Source organism: Pteropus vampyrus, unplaced genomic scaffold (genome assembly GCF_000151845.1).
Source record: "Pteropus vampyrus isolate Shadow unplaced genomic scaffold, Pvam_2.0 Scaffold79, whole genome shotgun sequence".
Classification (NCBI taxonomy): Eukaryota; Metazoa; Chordata; class Mammalia; order Chiroptera; family Pteropodidae; genus Pteropus; species Pteropus vampyrus.
The window spans coordinates 1,562,322-1,583,292 of record NW_011888860.1 but is presented as its reverse complement, the minus strand read 5'-3'; the positions used below and the strand labels follow the sequence as shown (position 1 = coordinate 1,583,292).

Genomic DNA, 20,971 nt, shown 5'->3' with positions numbered 1-20,971 from the left:
TATGGTTCCATAGCACCCTGTGCTTCTTAAAAATTACACCGCATCCCTTAACCTAGGTCCTTATGGTTGTATCTACAGTGCCTTAAAAATATCTATACTGCTTTTATATTTGGTTTCATTGGTTAATAGTTCCTTAACTTGGCTCATAGTATCATCTCAGTTTTGCAAATAATGGAACAAAGGTTAAAGAGAATACGTTAGTTGTTCCAGAAAGCATTGGGTCATAAGTAGCAGGGCTGGGACTATAACTTCTAAATATGCTAATTTCTTCATCCCTTGTTCTTTCCAGAACAGTCTTTAAAACATTGATAAGCATAAATTTATCTGCCCCCATCCCCCACACCCAGTTAAAATTCTCTTTACTTGAGAGTATAAGAGGGAAGTTACTATGTGAAACCTTTTCCTAACTGCCATAATGTCTTCCTTCATCAGCCACAAACTTTGTTGGGTGCCAGTTTGTGTTATTCTTTTCGGTTGCCTGTGATGGGTAGCTATGGTAGATTTTTTTGGTGGGGGTGGGGAAGGAGACTAGCCCTCATTATTTCATAGAATTTATATTCTCCCAAACATTTTAAGATGTAAATTTGTTGATACTGTGAATCTAAGTTTTTAAAATCAAGTTTCCAAAGCCGTGAGAGGAACGTTCTTAAACATATTTTTGCTGGTCCTCCTGGTCATTTTGGGATAGAAATTTTAGAGGTGTCAAATTGGCTTGGCAGATATTTCTGGAATCAGGCTTAAGACAGAGAAACCTTGCTGTGACATTAGAATAGAAAAAATAAAATGCTGGCCAAACATTTAAGATTCTCATATGGTGGCAATATCTGGGCATACATTTTGCCAAGGGCAAAAATCAATCAACACACATCCAAGGTTCCAAATAAGACAGGATATTAAAATCTATGAATCTGATCTAAGTTGAATTTCTTTTTAGTCTCTATTGAGAAAGATAATTTGGTGACTTCAGCAGGATTGTACCCAATTCGATTAGTAGGTCAGGGTTCATTCTCCCAGACTGCTAGTTTTAAACTTGCTGCCATTACCTTACAAATGACTTTAAAGAGTTACTTGAACAGTACTCACCACAAAGCTTTGATTTCATCATGAAATAGCAACAAGAATCTAATTCCTTGTGCCCATGGTAGACATTGACCTTTAGTATTAGAACTGAGGCATAGATGGGAATAAACTGCTGTTAATGGTCTTTCCTTGAGGATCAAGCCATGGGAATATATAGGGACTTGAGGAGTAGTTTGGGGTGGAAAAAAAAAACATTTTATTTTCTCATCGGGTGCCTGACTTCTCAGATGAGCCATTGTATTTGTTCTGGCTCTTATAAAGCAAGATCACATCACCCCTCGATGCAGCTTTTTTTATTAGTAGCTTCACAGTTCATGCCTTTGTTGTTCTGTTGCACAGTAGGGAAAGGGTGACGATAAGTGAGCTCAATAAAGGCTTTTCAGGGAGCATTTCTGAGTTTGTCATTGCCATCTGTCCTTTTCTCTTGTTTTCAGGCTGTTCACATTTTGTGAGACTCTTAGTTTTCTGATTGGTGTGGCATGGACAGTGTATGTAAATACAAAGAAAGAAGTGGAGGTGAGTAATATTTCTAATAAATCATTTAGAAGAAAGAAAAATCCTGCTCACTCTGTAAGGTCACATCAGATATAAGATATGAAGCATTTGGATTATTTTGGTTTAGTTCTTAGTGACTTGTTTTCTTAATTTTTGAAATCATAATGTCTCTCACCTAAAACTTGGGCCCTTTTGGAAGGAAGAGACCAGGACTTGATGCCAGTAAATCACTTATTTCCAACACTGGGCTGAGTGTGCATCCTACTTATCTCTTACAGGTGGCTTGGTGCAAGTATAGTATTATCTTGTCGAAAATCTTTTGTCCTGCTTTGAGCAGTGGGAATGTACTGTTATCAATGGAGCAACTCCTAGGACCAGAAAGCTTTCAGCGTGATAGGCAGTTTCTGTTCGGGACACCTGCTGCCCGAGCACACTGCCCCCATTGTTTCTCCTACTGAATGTGTCCTGGGCGGTCTTTTTTAGCCTGTAGTTGAGTCTTGGCTTTTTTCCTGCATGCATTTCATTTTTGGTGGAACAAATTTCTGTCTTGTTTTGCAGGTTTTGCTGATATGAATTTAACATATGAGGATAGTTCATACAAACTCGTATTTCAAAGAGTGCGTGTTGAGATGTTGTGGTGTTTGAAAGAGCACTTGGTCAAAGTGGAAGCAGGTGATCTGGACTGTCATCCTTGCTCTGATGGCTGTGTGGCCTCTGGAAAAATATTTGACTTCTCTCAGCATCAGTGTCTGGGGATGGAGGTGGGCTTGGGCTTCTTGGAATGCTGGATTTTCAAGTCTCCCAGTGCTAAGATTCCACCATTGTGTTTTATGTTTTCTGAGATGCTGAGTCGCAGAAAGTGGAGTATACCAATGTTTACTGAAGGCTGTACTCCTGTGAAGTTGTAGGTAACACCAAGGAGGCACTTTCTAATTAAACGACATTTATATGGCATGGCCAGCAATAGAGAAGTTTGGGCATGTTAGTTAGGGAGGGAAATAACCGTGGTCTTCTTGTCTCTTTATGGCAAGTTAGCAGAATAAGAAAAAGGTTTTCTTACTTCTAGGAAAGTACTGTTGTTAGCCTTGGAAGTGTTATTGGACACTTGGGTTTTGAACTTCTAAATTAAGAATTACTGAGCTCAGATAAACAAAAACTTCTTAATTTATTAGCTCTTATTGTTCAGATCAGAGGAAGCCCACAGATCAGGCTAATATAGTATCATATCCCATTTCTGATTTGTATTCCCATACTATTTAATAAAAACCTTATTTAAAAATATTCTAATACTACAAGCAATACATAATAATTGTAGAAAATTTGGAAACACCAAGAAGGAAATACAAATATCCTCTAATTCCATGACCCAGAAAGAGTTATTGTTCATACTTTTGTGCCTTTAGATTATACACACTCAGTTTGTAGAACAAAACTGGGATTATACCATACATGTATAACTTGGTATCTTGCTTTTTTTTCCCTGCTGTGTTCCTTTTGAGATGATTTTTGGGACTTAGTTTCCAAATGAAGGTAGAGAATAAATGTAATATTATGGTTGGCACACTTGTGACAGGGTCTGTTTTGACTTAAGAAATAGAATTATGGACCCAGTATCTGAAAATAACATTTGTCCTGTTCTCTCTTGAATATGATTTCAATATTTAGCATGTATTGATGTTGTCATAGTTATCACTGTAACTAACAGATGAAGACTTCCTAGTCTGTTAGCTCTTAATTGTTCACTAATTGCTTTTATAAGATTCTCTCATTTTACATTTCTGCCAATATTGCTAGGTGCAACATTAATGACCATACATTGCTTTAACACTGTCTCTGGATGCCATGATTCTTCAAGTTGAAACATGATAGCTACTGTGAGCCAGGCCACAGGTTTGGCATGAAGTAGGATATTTAAGAGATTCCTTTTGCTCAAATATATTATACTTTTGATGATATTTATGATTGATGTGTTGAATATTGGTTTCATATATCATTTTCCTTTATTATGAAATGAAAAATGATTAGTTTTCTTTTGGATGATTTAGCCTATACATATTTCTGTTGCATCATTCACTTTGCCTTGGAAATACATTCTAAATTCTGAATCACATTGGAATTTTTTATGACCTTTTCCTTATGTGTCTTTTGGTGGTACCCTTTGAAGTCCTGAAATGTTTTTTATATTTGATTGAGATTAAATCTGGGTTTCATTTTACTTTTTAAAAAACATATTGAGCAAGTTAATTTTCTGTTCAAGTTCCTAAGGGGAATGGTTCCAGCCCTCTGTGTCCCAAGAATTCAGACTGAGCCTTGCCAGAACATTCCTGTGGTTTTCCACAGGGCAGATCAGTGTGTTCATGAAATTTTAGTTGTAGCTTGTGTTTTCTGTGGTTAATTAAAACATCTGGCTTTTAAATTTTCCACAAACAGAGCATAATTGTTTGGCCAAACCTTTTCAATAATGATTAAATACTTCAATCCTACCCTCAGAATAGCCCAGCCTTGTCTTTAAGATACCTTATAAGCTATTGTTTCTGTTCATTAATGATTTTAAATATATGAGAGATGTTTAGAGTCATTCTGCCAAACATACACTCTTGAGAGAGAGAGAGAGAGAGAGAGAGAAAGAGAGTTTGTGAAGCTGAATCCCTATAATGGCTTCTGGCCTTTGCCCCCTCCAGGTTAGAGCTGCTGTGGGTGAGCTGCAGTGATCCGTAGCCAAGCATGCTGTGGTCGGATCTGCCCAGCCGTGGAACAGAAACATTTGCTGGATGGAAAATCCATAAAAGAAAGCTGCTGTGAAAGCCTGAGACAGACCATAACTTAAGCAAAATCAGGTTGGTATAAGATAAGAGAGGCTGGATAAAGTGAATTGGCTTCAAAAGGAAAAAGTTGCTTTGTTTATTCCATAAAGTATTTTTGAGACAACCCCAAATAATCATTTCAGTTGTACGAGAGAGTCCTAGCATCATATAAATGGCAGATATAGCCTAACAAACTTCTGTGTACAGTGTGTTGTTGTCTTCCTCTTTTTCTCTCCCGTCTTCCTTTCCTCTGTCCCACACTCTTCTCTTCTTGGAGAAGAGAGGAAGAAGATCTCAATCACAAATGTATATGAAGCCACCACAAGAGGCGACTCACAGCAACCTTGATGGTATTGGTTTTATTCTGGAGAAAAAGCAGTGTCTGAGAAAGCACAAACTGGCATTGGTACTTTCAGGGACTTGCTCTCGTTTGTGTTTTCAGACTGTGAAGTGTGGACCGTGGAAACCTGACATTTTTTGGGGGTGGAGATGGAGGATGAGGTGGGGAGGCTAGGGGATATTTTGTGCTCCTTTGCATGGCAAGTTTTTATTTTATCTACCCCCAAACAAAAGCTAGCAACACATTTGGTTTCAGCAGGGTGCTTTTGGCATGTCCTGAAAATAATAGGAATATAAATAAGTGCAAAATAGTCTTACTGTGGACCAGGGGAAATGAAACTGTATAAACAACCTCATGTGTGGCAATAAGGTGGAAAATAATTCATTTTGAAAAAGTATATTGTACAGGGACAGGCACTACAAACATTTTGTATTGAATATTCAGTGGGTAACTCGACATTATACATAATACAAAGAGGAGAGCGGGTCAGCAGTCTTGAGAACCTGTGAAGTAGTAAATGTCTGTCGACTCTGCCTACCCCACATCCTTTTCATACTTCTTTCAACAAATGACCCAGATTTTCCCTGGGCAGTCAATCACCCTTTCTTTGTTTTTAGGCTATGTAGTTAGAGGAGGTGACCTCGCTGTGTTATGGGCATGTGATATAAGCTTGGCTAGACAGGGTCACGTCACAAGGATCAGTTTATGGAGGAGCCTCAATATTTTCACTAAAACCGTTGCAAAGAAGTTTTTTCTTTTTGTAGATTTGTTAAGCTGGAGCTGCTGGTGACTCTCTTTGCTACCACTTAGGGAAAGACTTTCTGAGAATGAAGTAACACGGAGGAAATCAGAGCAGGGAGATGAAGGAAATGAGATGGGGAGGGAGGAAGGGGCGTGCACACATACACAGACACACACACACAGAGACACACAAAGAGACACACACACTCACAGACACACACACACATGTCCTGGATTTTGCAGCACCTAAAGCTGGCAACTCCGGTTTCACTTTCCTGGCAGGTTAGCTAGTTAGTTTGAGTAACATGTCCATCACTTAACATGTACAAACATTTTGATTAGTTATGCTTTTTAGGTTGAGGTCTTAGGATGAAACGACTGTGACACAGTCCCTGTCTTCAGGAGCTCACAGGGGATAGGTCAGATCAATATTCAGCCAGCTGACAAATGTAAAATGTAAAAAACGACAAATGTAAGTGTGAAAAATGTATCACTAGAAGAAAGAACTAAATTCTGTGGGAGGAGAAGACATGGCATTATGAGCACTGCTGCTTGCTGGAGAGACTAGCAGAGAGCTGTAGCTGTTATTTAACAAAGGAGAAATAGGATTTAGTCTTCGGGAACACTTAAAAAAATATATTTGATTCAATTACTTGCTTTTTGAGTCAGAAAGAAAGGGAGGCTTTCCAGAGTCTATATTTAAAAGAAATTGGAGATAAGGAAGATAATTTCAGAGCTTCCTAGTATTGAATCTTGGTATTTACTGCAAACATAGTTGTTCGGGAGCACCCAAATGAGTGGTTATCAGAGAGCTGTCCAGAGTTTATTTTGACAGCACAAAGTAACAGCTGCTTTTCTCCCAAAACCTCTATTGGCTTTCTGTTCTAAGCAGAATTCTAAGTGTGTCGTGAATTTTAAAAATTTATTTCTTCTTCTTAATGTTAGACTTTATTATTATTATTTTTTATAATTGATACTGCTTTTTAAAAAAATTAATAAACTTTATTTGGGGAAGGGCAGTTTCAGGTTATAGAAAAATTGAGCAGAAAGTTTAGAGTTTGTATACCTATATATATACCTATTTATATATATACCTCCCAACCCCCCACCCCCGTTTTCCCTATTATTAATATCTTGCATTAGTTTGGTGCATTCGTTAAAATTGTGAAGCCAGTATCAATATCAATTATTAATTAAAGTCCATAGTCTACATTAGATTAATTCTTTGTGTTGTACATTTTATGGGCTTTCACTAATATTTAATGATATGTATCTACCATTACAGTATCACACACAATACTTTCACTGCTCTGACAATCTCATGTTCTCAATATTCTTCTCTCCTTCCCTCTCCTTGAATTCCTGCAACTACTGATCTTTTTACTGTCACCATAGTTTTCCACAGTGTCATATAGGTGGAATCACTGAGATTGGCTTCTTTGACTTTGCAATATCCATTTAAAGTTCTTCCATGTTTTATCATGGCTTGATAGCTCTTTATAATGATGAATAATATTCTCTTGTTTGGATGTACCTCAGTTTATTTATCCTTTTACCTACTGCAGGGCATCTTGATTGCTTCTAAGTTTCAGCAGTTAAAAATGAAGCTGCTGTAAACATTCGTGTGCAGGTTTTTGTGTGGACATAAATTTTCAACTCCTTTGGGTAAATACCAAGGAACATGATTGCTGGATTGTATATTAAGAGTATGTTTAGTTTTGTAAGACACTGCCAGCTGTTTTCTAAAGTGTCTGTACCATTTTACATTCCCACCAGAAAGGAATGAGAGTTGAGGTTTCTCTACATCTTCCCCAGCCTTTGGTATTGTCAGTGCTTGGGATTTTATCCATTCTAGTACATGTGCAGTGGTATCTCATTGAACTTTTTATTTGTAGTTACCTAGCGATGTATGATGTTGAGCATCTTTTCATATGCTTGTTTGCCACCTGTATATCTTCTTTGATGAGATGTCTGTTCAGATCTTGTGCCCATTTTTTAATTGGATTTTTCATTTTCTTATTGTTGAGTTTTAAGAGTTCTTCGTATATTTTGGATACCAATCCTTTATCAACTAGATCTTTTTGCAAATATTTTCTCCCAGTTCCGTGGATTGTCTTTTCATTCTCGTAAATTTTCTTTCTCACAACAGAAAATTTTAATTTTAGTGAAGTCCAACTTGTCAGTGAATTCTTTCATGCATTGTTGGTTTTGTATCTCAAAAGTCATTGCCAACCTAAGATCATCTAATTTTCTCCTATGTTATCTTCTAGAAGTTTTGTAGTTTTACATTTTATTTTTAGATGTGTGATCTATTTTGAGTTAATTTTTGTGAAAGGTGTAAAGTCTTTGTCTACATCCATTTTTTTGTACATGGATGTCTGGTTATTCCAGCACCATTCTTTGAAATCATTATTCTTTTTTTGTTGAATGGCCTTTGCTTCTTTATAAAAGATTAGTTGACTATATTTGTATGGGTCTATTTCTGGGATCTCTGTTCTGCCCCATTGATCTGTTCTATTGATCTATTATTTGTCTATTCTTTCACCAGTACCATACTGTCTTGATTACTGTAGCTTACAGTAAATCTTCCAGTCAGATATTGTGGGTCCTCTTACCTTGTTCTTCTCTTTCAATACTGTTTTGACTGTTCTGGGCTTTTTGCCTTGCAATATAAACTTTTGAATTAGTTTATCTATATTCACAAAATAACTTGCTGGGATTGTGTTGAGTCTATAGGTCAAGTTGGGAAGAACTGATATTTTGTCTTATTCATGTACATGGAATAACTATTTCTTTAGAACTTCTTTAATTTTATTCATCTGAGTTTTGTATTTTTCCTTATATGGGTCTTGTACATATTTTGTTAGATTTATATTTAAGTATTTCATTTATTTTGGTGCATATATATAGTATTGTATTTTAAAATTTAAATACCAATTGATTATTACTGGTGTATAAGAAAGCAAGTGACTTTTGTATATAAACTTTGTGTCCTGCAAATTTGCTATAATTGCTTATTAGTTCTAGGAGTTTTTGTTGTTGTTGATTCTTTGGTTATTTCTCTGTGGGATAACTCTGGGAATCTGCAGAGGTAGAAGAGAATTCAAATCAATCCAAATACATTTTCTATATTACTACATATATTACTTTAAATCAAAAATACTTTTTTTCTGATTTCACTTTTATGTGAAATCTAAAAAAAATAAATGAACAGACAAAACGAACAAACTCATAGATGCAGAGGACAAACTGTTGTCAGATGGAAGGGAGTTGGGAGCCAGCGAAAAAGGTAAAGGGAGTAAGAAGTACAAATGGGCAGTTACAGAATAGTCACAGGGATGTAAAGTACAGCATAGGGAATATAGACAGTAGTGCTGCAGTAACTGTATATGGTGTCACATGGGTGCATGACTTAACAGGGGGCATCACTGTGGAAGTTACATAAATGTCTAATGACTGCTGTACACCTGAAACTAATATAATACTGAAATATCAACTTTAATTGAAAATATTTTTATAACTTTTTTAAATGCTTTTTTCATAAAAGTGGTAAGCATTTTTATGCCCATTATCCATTTGCATAAGACAGATTAAATTAAAAGTTTTTTCATTACCTCTGTCTTTATCATTACCAATTACTACTGACTTAAAGATTGACAGGTTTCAAAAAATATATATTTCAATAATTTCAAGAATTTTCCTTAATGGTTATATGATTTGGGTCTTTCATACCAAAAAAAAGCTTCATTTCACAAAACTTTAATTTTACTAAATCAAAAATTATGAATTACAGTGTCTTGGGTTTTGGGAACATAGTATGGTTTTATGTTTTATGAAAATTGGACATTTTTCATAATATAATTAAAATACTAGCTGTATTTTTATACTTGTGCTTTTTTTTGTCTGTATTGGTATGGTTCTCAATAAACTACTGTGCAGAAATGAATGTATTTATATAGGAAACATGGAAACTGTAAATTTGTATTTTTTTTAGTTACAACTGTAAAAATTACGAATGTATAAAGATGGAAAAGGAAGAAAAAAGTCAGTGCTTTATTGGGATGTTTAGATTCTAGTTGGCCATTTTCTTTAAAGTTATAATTTTGTTTGGGGACTGACTTTTATTTTTAATTCGAAAAAATATGCAAACTTGCTATTGGTTAAATTCAGTCATTTCTCCTCTCTAGCATATAACTGAAAGCTCATTTCTGCCACTGGGCTTTAATCGGGTATTCAAATCACACTATTAGATTTAGAACATGTTTTCTGGAGTTTCATTAGTAGGTCAGGCCATCCCTTCCAGTTCCCAGAGGGCTTTGTCCTCCAGGATGGCTTATCCGCTTCCTGCTCTTTCTTTGTAATCTTATTTCAACCTGGGAGACAGCTGGATGGGAACTGACATGTTTGTTACCTGGCCCCTTTGCTTTTCTTGGCAGTCTTTTGGCTGATAATGTCTCTTCGTAAAAATGCATCTACAGAGCAATGTGGAGTTATTCTTTTTATTCATTTAAAAGAAAAAGCCATAGATAAGCTTTCATTTGTATCTCTAGGATCCTGGACGTCGGTATCATGCATCTTTTAACCCAGTCACTCCTTTAAATCTTTTCTTTCTCTCTGGTGACCTTTTAAAAATCTTCGTGACCTATTTGCAGAATGATGAATGATCCTATGAGGAATGTAATATAATGTTCTATGAGGATTTGATCTTGTTGGTCTTGCTTTTCGTAGAAAGTTGAAACAAAATACAGCTGGGTGATAGTAACTGCTTAGCTGCCCTTTACTTTGAATAGAGTATTGTGCTGACAAAAGTTAGGGGTTCAGAATGATTGAGCTGTTTAAGTTCGAGTTGTTGTACAATTCCATTGTGAAGGCTTCAGCCTATTTATAATCATTTGGTTGCAGGTGAAGAAAAATCAGGTCAACTTAGTCATATTCAATGAGCCAATTCAAGAATAAAGAGAGTGTCTGGAACTTAGCTTTCATTAGGAGACACCATTTTTGTGTAAATATGTAATGACGATGTTTATGATAAATATAGTAATAGAGTTTGGAACATTACATGTTTTTATTTTTTTCTTGTCTTTATATTTTTATTTTAAATAATCTTTGAAGTATTTTAGGTTTCCTTTAAAAGCCTTCAGAGATTTCATACTCAAATGACATATAATCAATCGTTATTTATTTTGATGTAGTTACTGAGCAAGCAGTAGTTTCTTAGTCCAGTAGTGACTTATAATGAATAAAACATTTAATTTGATTATGTTGTCCAAATAAAATCTATATTCATGACACAATAACTGTTCAGAACTTCTGAAATTTTCAAATTGATTACTATCTACTCAAATAAGATTGAACCTTAGCTTTATTCATAAATAAAAATAGTCTATTGGATGTTTTTACCTAGTATCCCAACCCAGTAATTTATTTAAAAATGAATATCAGCTTCAGTCTAGCTTGACCTAAGAAATTGCTCTGTGCAATTCGCTAGTATACCCTTTTTAAGAATTAAAAGTTTTTCCTGCAATCATTGTATAGCCGAGGCCCTTTCAGGACAGATTTTAGAATCTTAGTAGCTGTTCCATGCTTGGTTTCATAAGGGTGAGTTTCTTGAAGACTTAAGGCGGAAAATAGTTTGTTAGCGCTGTGGCTTTTTTTGGGTGTCTGGTTAAAGCGTGACAGTGCCCAGGAAAGTAAGAGGGTAATTAGTGACTTTACCAAAGACTTATCTCAGAAGTAAGTCTAGAGTTCCAGCCATGACTTTAGGCCCTCGATGATTCTAAAATTGGATTTAAAATGACCGCTGATCTTGAGCAGGTGTTCATTTATGAGTGATAAGAGGTGCTGAATTAATTTTACTTAGCTCAGTGCAATTCAGTTAAATTCCAAGTTAACTTGTTAATAGTCCTCTATGGAAGCCAGAATATAAGCTCTTTTGCGAGAGTTAACATTTTATTGAGCATGTCCCATATGCTAAATGCTTAAGCACTTTTCAGCCTCTGATGGGTTGAGGGCGGGGCAAGGAACTTTATTCAGTCTTCACATTAATCCTATGAGGAGACAGTATTACCCTGTTTTCTAGGTAAAGAATTTGAAGATTGGAAAGATCAAATGGTTTTATCCAAGTCTCACATCTACTAATTTAAATTTGAATCTGAACTTTTTCTCGAACTTAGTTATATACCGGTATAAAAAGCTCTGTCTATAAAGTGATTGACCTATAGAAAACTCTCTCTCTTTATATGTCTTTAATTAGTCTTATAATTAATGAGGTATTAAAGGCCCACAGTAATATATGAATAGAATGCTTTGGAATTTTCAAGGAGAGAGTGCTAATGTAGATGTAGTTTAATCTAAAGAAGCGGCATTTTCTTATTTTTGATAAATAAATAGGAGATAGAAGGTTGTTAGCGAATGGGGTTTTCAAGCCTTTTTACCTGAGGAAAATGCCTAATCAGACCTTCAGAGGTGGAAGTGAAAATGCCAGGAATGTTTGGGAGCCTGTCCCAGGTTTTACAGCCAAGGTATGTGGCCCAGCCTTGCACTCCACTGAGTTGCTGTGTTACCATACCTAGGGGTGTCTAGTTGCTAGAGGAGGCAGACACTCCTAAGCAACTGCTTAGAAAAGGAAGGAGAAAGGATAGTCCTTCTGGACACTCCTGACTGTCTCCATCCCCACTCTACATTCCTTATTTGAGGACTCTGAGATTTCTTGTGCTTGACTGCCAAGCTCCCCAGCCTTTGACAGTGGGGAAGGTTCAACTCTGTAATGGTTTGAGACTCCCATCCATCTACTGCTTTCCTGGTATTTTCAACTGCTGGTATTCTTTGTTAAGTACTGCTATGGTCTAAATGAATGTGTCCCCCCAAAAAAACATATGTTGAAATTCTAACTCTCAAAGATGATAGTATGAGGAGGTGATGACTTTGGGAGGTTCTTAAGTTGTGAGGTTAGAGCCCTCATGAGCGGGATTGGTGCCATATAAAAGAGGGTCCAGAGAGATCCCTAGGCCAGCTACGAATCAGAGAGGGTCCTCACCATAAGGTGACCATGCTGGCATCTTGATCTTGGACTTCCAACCTCCAGAGCTGCGAGGAATAAATTTCTGTTATTTATAAGCCACCCAGTCTATGGTATTGTGTTATAGCAGCCTAAGCGGACTAAAATAGACATCACTGGAGAGTAATTTGGCAATGTATTTCAAAACTTAAAATTGCCAGCAATTACATAAATAGGTTCACTTAAAACTATGCTAAGATATTTTATAAGTTATAGCATATTTGTAAAGAATGAAATAGCCCTGTCTGTGTGCTGGCTTGGAATTATTTATAGATATGTATGTGCATATATCTATAAAAAACAAAAAATGTTTTGCAGAATTATGTGAATACCGTTCCCTTTTGTATAAAATTTTTTAAAAAACATGTATGCTGGTATATACATTTTTTTTTTCTTAAAAAGATATGAACTGTTAACATACTGGAATTTTTTTCTTTTCTGTGTTATTTGAGTTTTCTAACCATGTTCATTTATTTATTTTACTTTTAAAAAAGAATCAGGAGCTATCCGGATAGTATGATCATGGATCATTTTGCATCATTACATTGTAACATAGTTTGTAAAAGCTTACTGAGTGTTTTTAAGAACAATGTAAATTTTTTCCTAATGTTCATTTGTCAGTCTTTTTTGTCCTCTTTGCATGTGAGGACGTGGATAATTTTTTGTGAGAAGAGTGGTAAAGTATGCGCTAAGCCAGCAAACATTCCCTTGAAAGCTTATTAGTTAAAACATTGAGTTGAGAAAAAGAAAGCAAAAAGACAGATATTTACCAAATGTGATTTGAAGGACAAAGAATCCCATCTTGCTGAAATATGTTTGTAAGTGTACCTTTATGCTCAGTTTGTTTATTTTAAATATGAGCTTTGGACTGAACTGTATTTGCTTTTCAGACCATAAGGCTAGAGGTAGCCTCAGAAGTCTCCAAAATCTTATTGCTAATCAGGAAAGCTGTTTGCTAAGAAAGGCCTGCCTGTTTGGACTAGAAGTAATGACTGATGCACAGATAAAACCAGTGTGCCTTTTAAATATCTTTTGACTTCTGTGTCCAGATTTTGCTTTCCTCTTAATTAAATACCCTAGACATGGGTCGTAGGTCAAAGGAGATGACGCCCCTAAACTCTTCCAATAGCAACAACTACTTAACTCTTCGGCTTTTGATAGGCTTGTCTGGAAACTGTTGTATTTGGTCATAGTGTGAATGCTGAAATTAAATAATAGATAGAAAGATGACAATTTTTCTTCAGAATGTAAGCAGTGGTGGTGTAGAGAATAAATGCATTGTGCTGTCCCCTTATCTATGCATATTTCAATCTATAATAATTGATGTTTCATTTTCAAAAATCAACAAGCCATATAATTTTTCTAATCTCAAAAGAATTTTTGTTACTTCTCCTTTTTTCCTAAAATGGTTTGATAGCTCATCAGAATTAGTAATATGTATTTTTGGTGTTCCTTATATCTATTAATGGCAGGAATTATAACCCCCATATTTCAAGATATTTGACACCATAGTGTAGGACTTGTTATCTATTAGTATATTTGTGTAGGTGTGTAATCGATTATATATATTTATAATATAGAAAAGTCTGAAACAATACCATTGTCGCCGGATATCATGAATGACAAAAACGGAGTAGACTGGCGTAGGTGGAGGGCTTTGAAGCAGGTCTGCGTTCCGACGAGAGCTCCACTGAGAGCAGGTGCTGCTGCGACGGGAGCACTCTTCTGAACACAAATCCTGCTGCAGTTTGTAGGATGGAGAGAGGAGGGAATTGAGGATGGGGAGAACAAATTGGAGACTTTCACAGCGGTCTAGGAATGAGGAGAAGCGTCTAGGTTGGGGCTTTGTTATTATCTAGTAAAAGGAAGAAATGTAGACCTGTGTCCAAGGTCCAGTCTGTCAGAAACATGTCCATTGTTGCCGCCTTGACCCAAGCCACCGTTCTTTCTTACCTGGGTTGTAAAGACCTCCTAAGTGCTTTCTTAATTCTGTCCTTGTCCTTCTGCACTGTATTCTCAATAGAGTGATTCTGTTATAAAAGTCAAGTCACACCGTGGCACTCCTCTGCTCAAAACTTGCAGTGACTTCTCTGTCCTCATAGTAGTAGATTAAGTCCCTATAATGGCCCAAAAGGCCCCATATGATGCCCCTCCTTTCCTCTCTCACCTCATCTCCTCATATTCTGCCCCCTGCTAATGCCATTCCATGTGCACTGGCCTCGAACACACTGGGCATGTTTCTGCCTCAAGGACTTAACCTTCCCTCTTCCTTCCTCCTGTATGCTGTTCCCCAGATATCCATATGGCTTACTAATCAACATCCACCCAGGGTAGATGCTCGATAAATATTTGTTACATGAATGAATAAGTAGATTTCGGGAGTCACTTAATATTACTACATGTCATTCACTGGGGGGGGGGGGGAGGGAGACAAGCCCAGCCCTAAGTGCATGGTCTTTGGGGAGACAGCAAGAAACAAAGTATTTTGACTTAATACAGTGTGTTCAAAGTTCTGTGCAACACAAGTAAAAGAGCAAGTAATTCTTTCTATCTCAGCCAAGCTACAATGTTGATTTGGACTTTCCAAGGCACACAGATGGGGGAAGACTTGATGACATTTCAGAGAGGGGAAGTGGTGTAAATGAGTGTGGAGGCAGGAGTGTGCACGGAGGTGTTCAAAGGCGAATATGTGTGCCTGTGAAGTCAGGAGGGTCTGTGTGGGTGGGGAGTGGTGACTGAAGACAAGCTAGAAATGGAAAGTGAGGCTGGGATGAAAGGGGCCTAGATGCACAGGAGTGTTGACTTCCCATATTTATTGAGCTCCTTCTATGTGCCAGGTATTGTGCTAGGTGCTTAGGATTCAGATGTGAGTAGCTCGTTGTTCCTGCTGTATGGGTTTCTTCTAGAGAGTATGTGGTACTAGTGGAGAAGAAAAACAACTTGGACTGTGGTGGTGGGAATGGAGAGACCAGAAAGACTGAGGGGGGCCTCGGTGATTGTGTGGGTATAGGACTTAAAAATGTTACCTTTTGCTTATGATATTCCTGGTTATTCATATGATTTGAATAGAAGTCTTGATCTCTACAGTATTAGTTTTTAACCCATTTTGATATTAGGAGCAGGCAGTACAGATTAATACATGCAAAGACATGACTGCTGACATGAAAAGGCACACGTAAGAATGTGTTTACACTTTCCTTTCATTATGATGAATATCAAGTAAATAGCCTGATTTTTCCTTATGTTGGATCTTTGTTGCAATGCAGATTGTTTTTAAAATGTGGGCTGGCAGCTGGTACTTAGAAATCTTTTGGGTGTGACCTCGCCCCCAAAGACTTTTCTTTATGATTGGATTTGGTATGTAGTGAGGTATTTCATAAAGGCAGTGAAAATGATATGTTGCTTTTTTTTTTTTAGTAATCAACATCATAGTGGTGTTGGAATATTGTTGAATATAATGTCCTTTCATTATAAAAGAAAGATAGTTAATTTTCAAAAGAGTAAGAATTGAGTTAATAGTTTATTAAGTCTACCTTCTGGCACTAGTAAGAATAAACAAACAGAGCCTTGCCATGGCAGTGGTTCCAGTAGAATAAAGGGCTGAATTGTATCTTCTCCAAATTCACATGCTAAAGTCCTAACTAACCCTCAGTACCTTAGAATGTGACTATATTTGGAGATAGGATTTTTAAAGAAGTATTAAGTTAAAATGAGGTCATTAAGGTGGGCCTTAATCCCATATGACTGGTGTCCTTGTAAGATAAGGAGATTTGGACACAGACATATAGTAGGAAGACCAGGTGAGGACACTGCAAGAAGGCAGCCATCTACAAGCCAAGGAGAGGGGCCTCATAAAAAAAAAAACAACCTGGCCGAAACCTTATATTGGCATCTTGATCTCGGATGTACAAATTGTTGTTTAAGCCACCCAGTCTGGTAGTTAGCTACTGCAGCCCTAGCTGACTAATACAAACAGAAGCCAAGGCTGTTCAGGGAAACGTCCTCTTGGTGACTTACTCCCTCACCTGGTTTCAGCATCAAGTCTCCCTGGACATCTGAAAGAGGGTAATTCAGTGGTACCCTGGGTCTTCCCAAAAAGAATGTATTTGTATGTTCACAGGATTGCCAGGCAGCTACAGTGGTGATTCCTTGGTTTAGTCATTCATTTCTGATCACTTTTATGTGAAACTGCATCCCTTGTCAGCATTTTCATTTCCTCAGAAACTCAGGAGTGTGAGATGAAGCAGAAGCATTTATCTTACAGCTTTCTATGATTTGATGCCTCAGCTTTCATTTATGTGGATAGTCCCATGATCAACAGAATGGAGGAGATTCCTGCAGAGACGGTGTGGCTTCGTGATGGCTGTCTTTGGTGCGAATTGGGCCATGTGTGTGAGAAGCCAGGGTTTCAAGCCAAGTCTGCTTTTTCAGGAGACTGTCCCTGAACACTTGGAATTTAAGTGAAGCTTAATTTAATCTCTTTTTCCAAGTAAATGTAGGGTGTGTTACAGTAGGAGTTGGAAAACTATTGACTTCCTTTGACCTTTTTGTTTGAATTTGATTTACTTGGAAATTCTTCAGGATGCAGAGCACTAGATATCTTTCAAAAAACTTAAAAATTTTTCACCTTACATTTCAGTAGATCTGCTTTCAAAATGGATAGGGCAAGTGTAGTCTGTAATTAATTAGGTTATATTAAGTTTTAGCTTTGTTCCATGTCTCCTAGGCTTGAAGAAAATGAGATGTGTAAATGTTGAGAACTTTCCTCTTTTCTTTCTTGATCAGGTTTCTGGAACACCCAACATCAGGATATTTAAAACATCTGGAGACCTAAAATAAAGTGTTCCTATTCTTTACTGTGTATCTAGGGTCAAGTAGACATCTTTCATATTGATTAGACCTCTTTCCTATGTTTAGTCGACTCTTCTGAGTAATGCCATGAAGAGTTCTTCAAATTCCTTATTTTTACGTATTGCTATTATGTAAGAGAAATGAGGCTATTATAATTGAGCAAAACTTAAAATATGCTTTAAGTTATGAAATAACATGTTTCAGTCATGCCATCTCTCAGCCTGGCCTTTTCAGCAAATTCTGTGGCTCATAGGGCAGATGACCCTGACTTCTAGCAGCACCTGTAATCAAAATAGTTCTCATTCCAGAGCCCACACAACAGGGCATGTTTGAAAGTACTTGAAAGCAAAGTGTAAGCAACACATTGTACACTTAATCATAAAACATTATGCTGGAATCTGCCTTGCCTCAAAGCCTGGGAAGCTATCCTCTTCTCTCTGATTTTGGTACAGTTCCCCTTTCTGAAAAAGTAAGAAGGACCAGTACAGATTTTTTTCACTAGGATGGAAAATGAACATACTTAGGTGAAGGAAAAGATGCTAACAGAACTTGTGTTTGAAATGATCAAATTTGGGTGGAAAGACAGTCTTAGAAGAATGAATTAGTAATGTTTATTTACCCAGTAATCTGCTTTTTCAGCTTATCATTCTTTAACAAATGCAGTTATTCCATACTTAATTAATTGTAGATATCCAGCAGATTTCATGGGCTAGACATGTTTAATCTATAGAATGAAAGCCACCCTCAGAAATGATTTAAACCAGGGGTTAGTCAACTATAACTCAGAGGCCAAATTCAGCCTGTGCCTGTTTTCATACAGTCCACAAGGATGGTTTTCACATTTTTAAGTAGTTGGGGAAAAAAAATCAAAAAAAGAATAATGTGTCACAACACCTGAAAATTATATGAAATTCATATTTCAGAGTCCATAAAATGTTATTGGAACATAGCTATGCTCATTCATTTATGTATTGCTTATGGTTGCTCTCATGTTGCAACAGTAGAGTTGAGTAGTTGTAACAGAGATTCTGTGGCCTGCAGAGTGTGTTACTGTCTGGCGCTTTATAGAAAATCTTTGCTGTCTTGGTTTAAACAATTGTTTAAATTTATTCATATTTTTGATCGTTTACCGTGTACTCTGCTGGTTTTCATGTGCAGTGTGGAAAATCCTCACATAGGATGGCACGTTATTCCATAAACTCATCCTTAAATTTAAACAGGACTATAACATCTTCAAAAGATGGCCACTGAATAATATCTTGTCATGGGAAATTTAGCTGCAGTCATTAAGAAAACAGACCAGCAGTTCTTTTTATTTTGCCCTAACAAAATTATTCATTTATTCAACAAATGTTTAGTGCGTGCTGACCAAATGCCGCCCACTGTTCCAGACAGTAGGGATGAGTGGTGATTCTAAGAGACAAGGTCCCTGCTCTCTAGGACCATGCATTCTTGCAGAGGGAAATGGACTGTAAACCAGTATATAATATATCAGCATAATAAGCACAGCAAAAAAGAAATCAAGGGAAGAGAGAGAGCTGGAGGCAAGAGAGGGCTGCTTAAGAGTTGGTGATGGGCAGGGGCCTCCTAGAGCAGTTACAGATGAGCAGGAATCAGTGATACGAAGACCCAAGAGGTGGCATTCTAGGTGGAGGGAACTGCAAGGGCAAAGGCCCTCAGCGGGGAGCCAACTTGGCATGTTTGAGAAATAACAAAGCTCCCTTGAGGCTAGAGCAGAGTGAACAAAAGGAAGAGTGATGCAGAAGTGAAGCAAAAAAAAAATATAGGGTCAGAATGGGAGACAGGTTGTGAAGGGTACTACAGGTCAAAATAAGGACCTAAATATCCATATCTGAGAGATCTAACTTACGTTTTTAAAAGAATCACTTAAACAAGTGGGACTACATCAAACTAAAAAGCTTCTGCATAGCAAAGGAAACGAAACCATCAACAAAATGAAAAAGCAACCTACCTAATGGTAGAAAATATTCACAAATCATATATCAGATAAGTAGTTAATATAAAAAAAATATAGATAACTCATACATTTCAATAGCAAAAAAAAAAAAAATTTTTTTTTAAACCAAACAATCCAATTAAAATATGAGCAGAAGAACTGAATGGACATTTTTTCCAGAGAAAACAAAAATGACCAACAGGTACATGAAAAGATACTCAGCATCAGTAATCATCAGGGAAATGCAAATCAAAACCACAATGAGATTGTCACCTCACACCTGTTATTATGGCTATTATCAAAAAGACAAGAGACAACAAATGTTGAGGATGTGGAGTAAAGAGAACCTTTGTGCATTATTGGTGGGAATGTAAATTGGTGAACCAATATGGGAAACAGTATGGAGATTCCTCAAAAAATTAAAAATACCTTACGATTCAGCAATCACACTTCTGGGTATATATACAAAGGAAATGAAATCAGTATCTCACAGAGGTACCTGCACTCCCATGTTCATTGTAGCATTATTCACAATAGTTAAGATGTGGAAACAACCTAAATGTCTGTCAACAGATGAATGTATGATATATAAAGATGTGATATATACTTACATGTATTATATATTATATATTACATATACACACTTATGTATATACATACAAATACACATGCATACATGTACAATGCAATATTATTCAGTTATGGGAAAGAAGGGAATCCTGCCATTTACAACAACACGGGTAGACCTTGAGGGCATTGTGTTAAGTGACGTAAGTCAGAGAAAGACAAATACTGCATGGTATCACTTATACGTGGACTCAAAAAAAGTCAAACTCGTGGAAACAGAGTGTAGAAAAGTGGTTGCTGGGTGTTGGACAAAATTGGAAGAGGTTGGTAAAAGGGTACAAACTTTCAGTTATGACAAGTAAGGCCTGAAGATCTAATGTGCAGCATGGTGACTATAGTTGATAACACTGTATTATATAATTGAAATTTGCTAAGAGAATAGGACTTACAGTGTCTCAAAAAACCATAAATATGTGAGGTGATGGATGTTTTAATTAACTGGATGGGAGGAATCCTTTCACAATGTATACATATATCAAATCACTACGATGTATACTTTATCACTACTTATATGTCAGTTATACCTCAATAAGGCTGAAAAAAAAGGGATCACTTAAGTTAAAGTATGTTTCCTCTACTGTGTAGTTTATTGCGGATGATGACAGTTTGTGGATTTAAAAACAAGAAAACAAAAACATGTCAGTACACCAGCCAAAACAGTTAGCTTTTAGAGGGTCTTAAAATATTGTACAGTGACTCTTCTTTGACATAATTGATGTCAGGTTGCCATAAAAACAAGATCAAATCAGTACTAATTACAGGGCACTATCTTGTTAGGTGAGTATTCAAAGGTTTTAGGTCTACATGCCAGTCCAGGTTCCATCAAGAAACAAGTGGTACATTCAGGGTATAAGGAAACTACATAGGGTCATACAGTGCCCTGGGGCTTCTACTCTGCACCTGAGGGGTAAGGCGGGGAGCAATTATGGGGAGACTGAGAGCTCTGTGCAGTGTCACTTGACAGGACTGGTGGCCAGAGAGGACCCTGTAGTGTGGGGGTTGTTCTCTCTCCTGCTCTC

The 20,971-nt window shown here is 36.8% G+C and overlaps 1 protein-coding gene across 20 annotated transcripts in view; it reads left to right on the top strand.

Annotated features, from left to right (window-relative positions):
* APBB2 (amyloid beta precursor protein binding family B member 2) overlaps nucleotides 1–20,971 on the top strand; it is a 338,648-nt gene that overhangs the window by 58,455 nt on the left and 259,222 nt on the right. For 19 of the 20 annotated variants that reach the window (XM_023532201.1, XM_023532208.1, XM_023532211.1 and 16 more), the window contains one exon: nucleotides 4,257–4,412. The exons of the other annotated variant lie outside the window; for it this stretch is intronic. The gene's annotated coding sequence lies outside the window, so the exon portion shown is untranslated. The remainder of the gene's footprint in view (nucleotides 1–4,256; nucleotides 4,413–20,971) is intronic. 20 annotated transcript variants of the gene reach the window in all.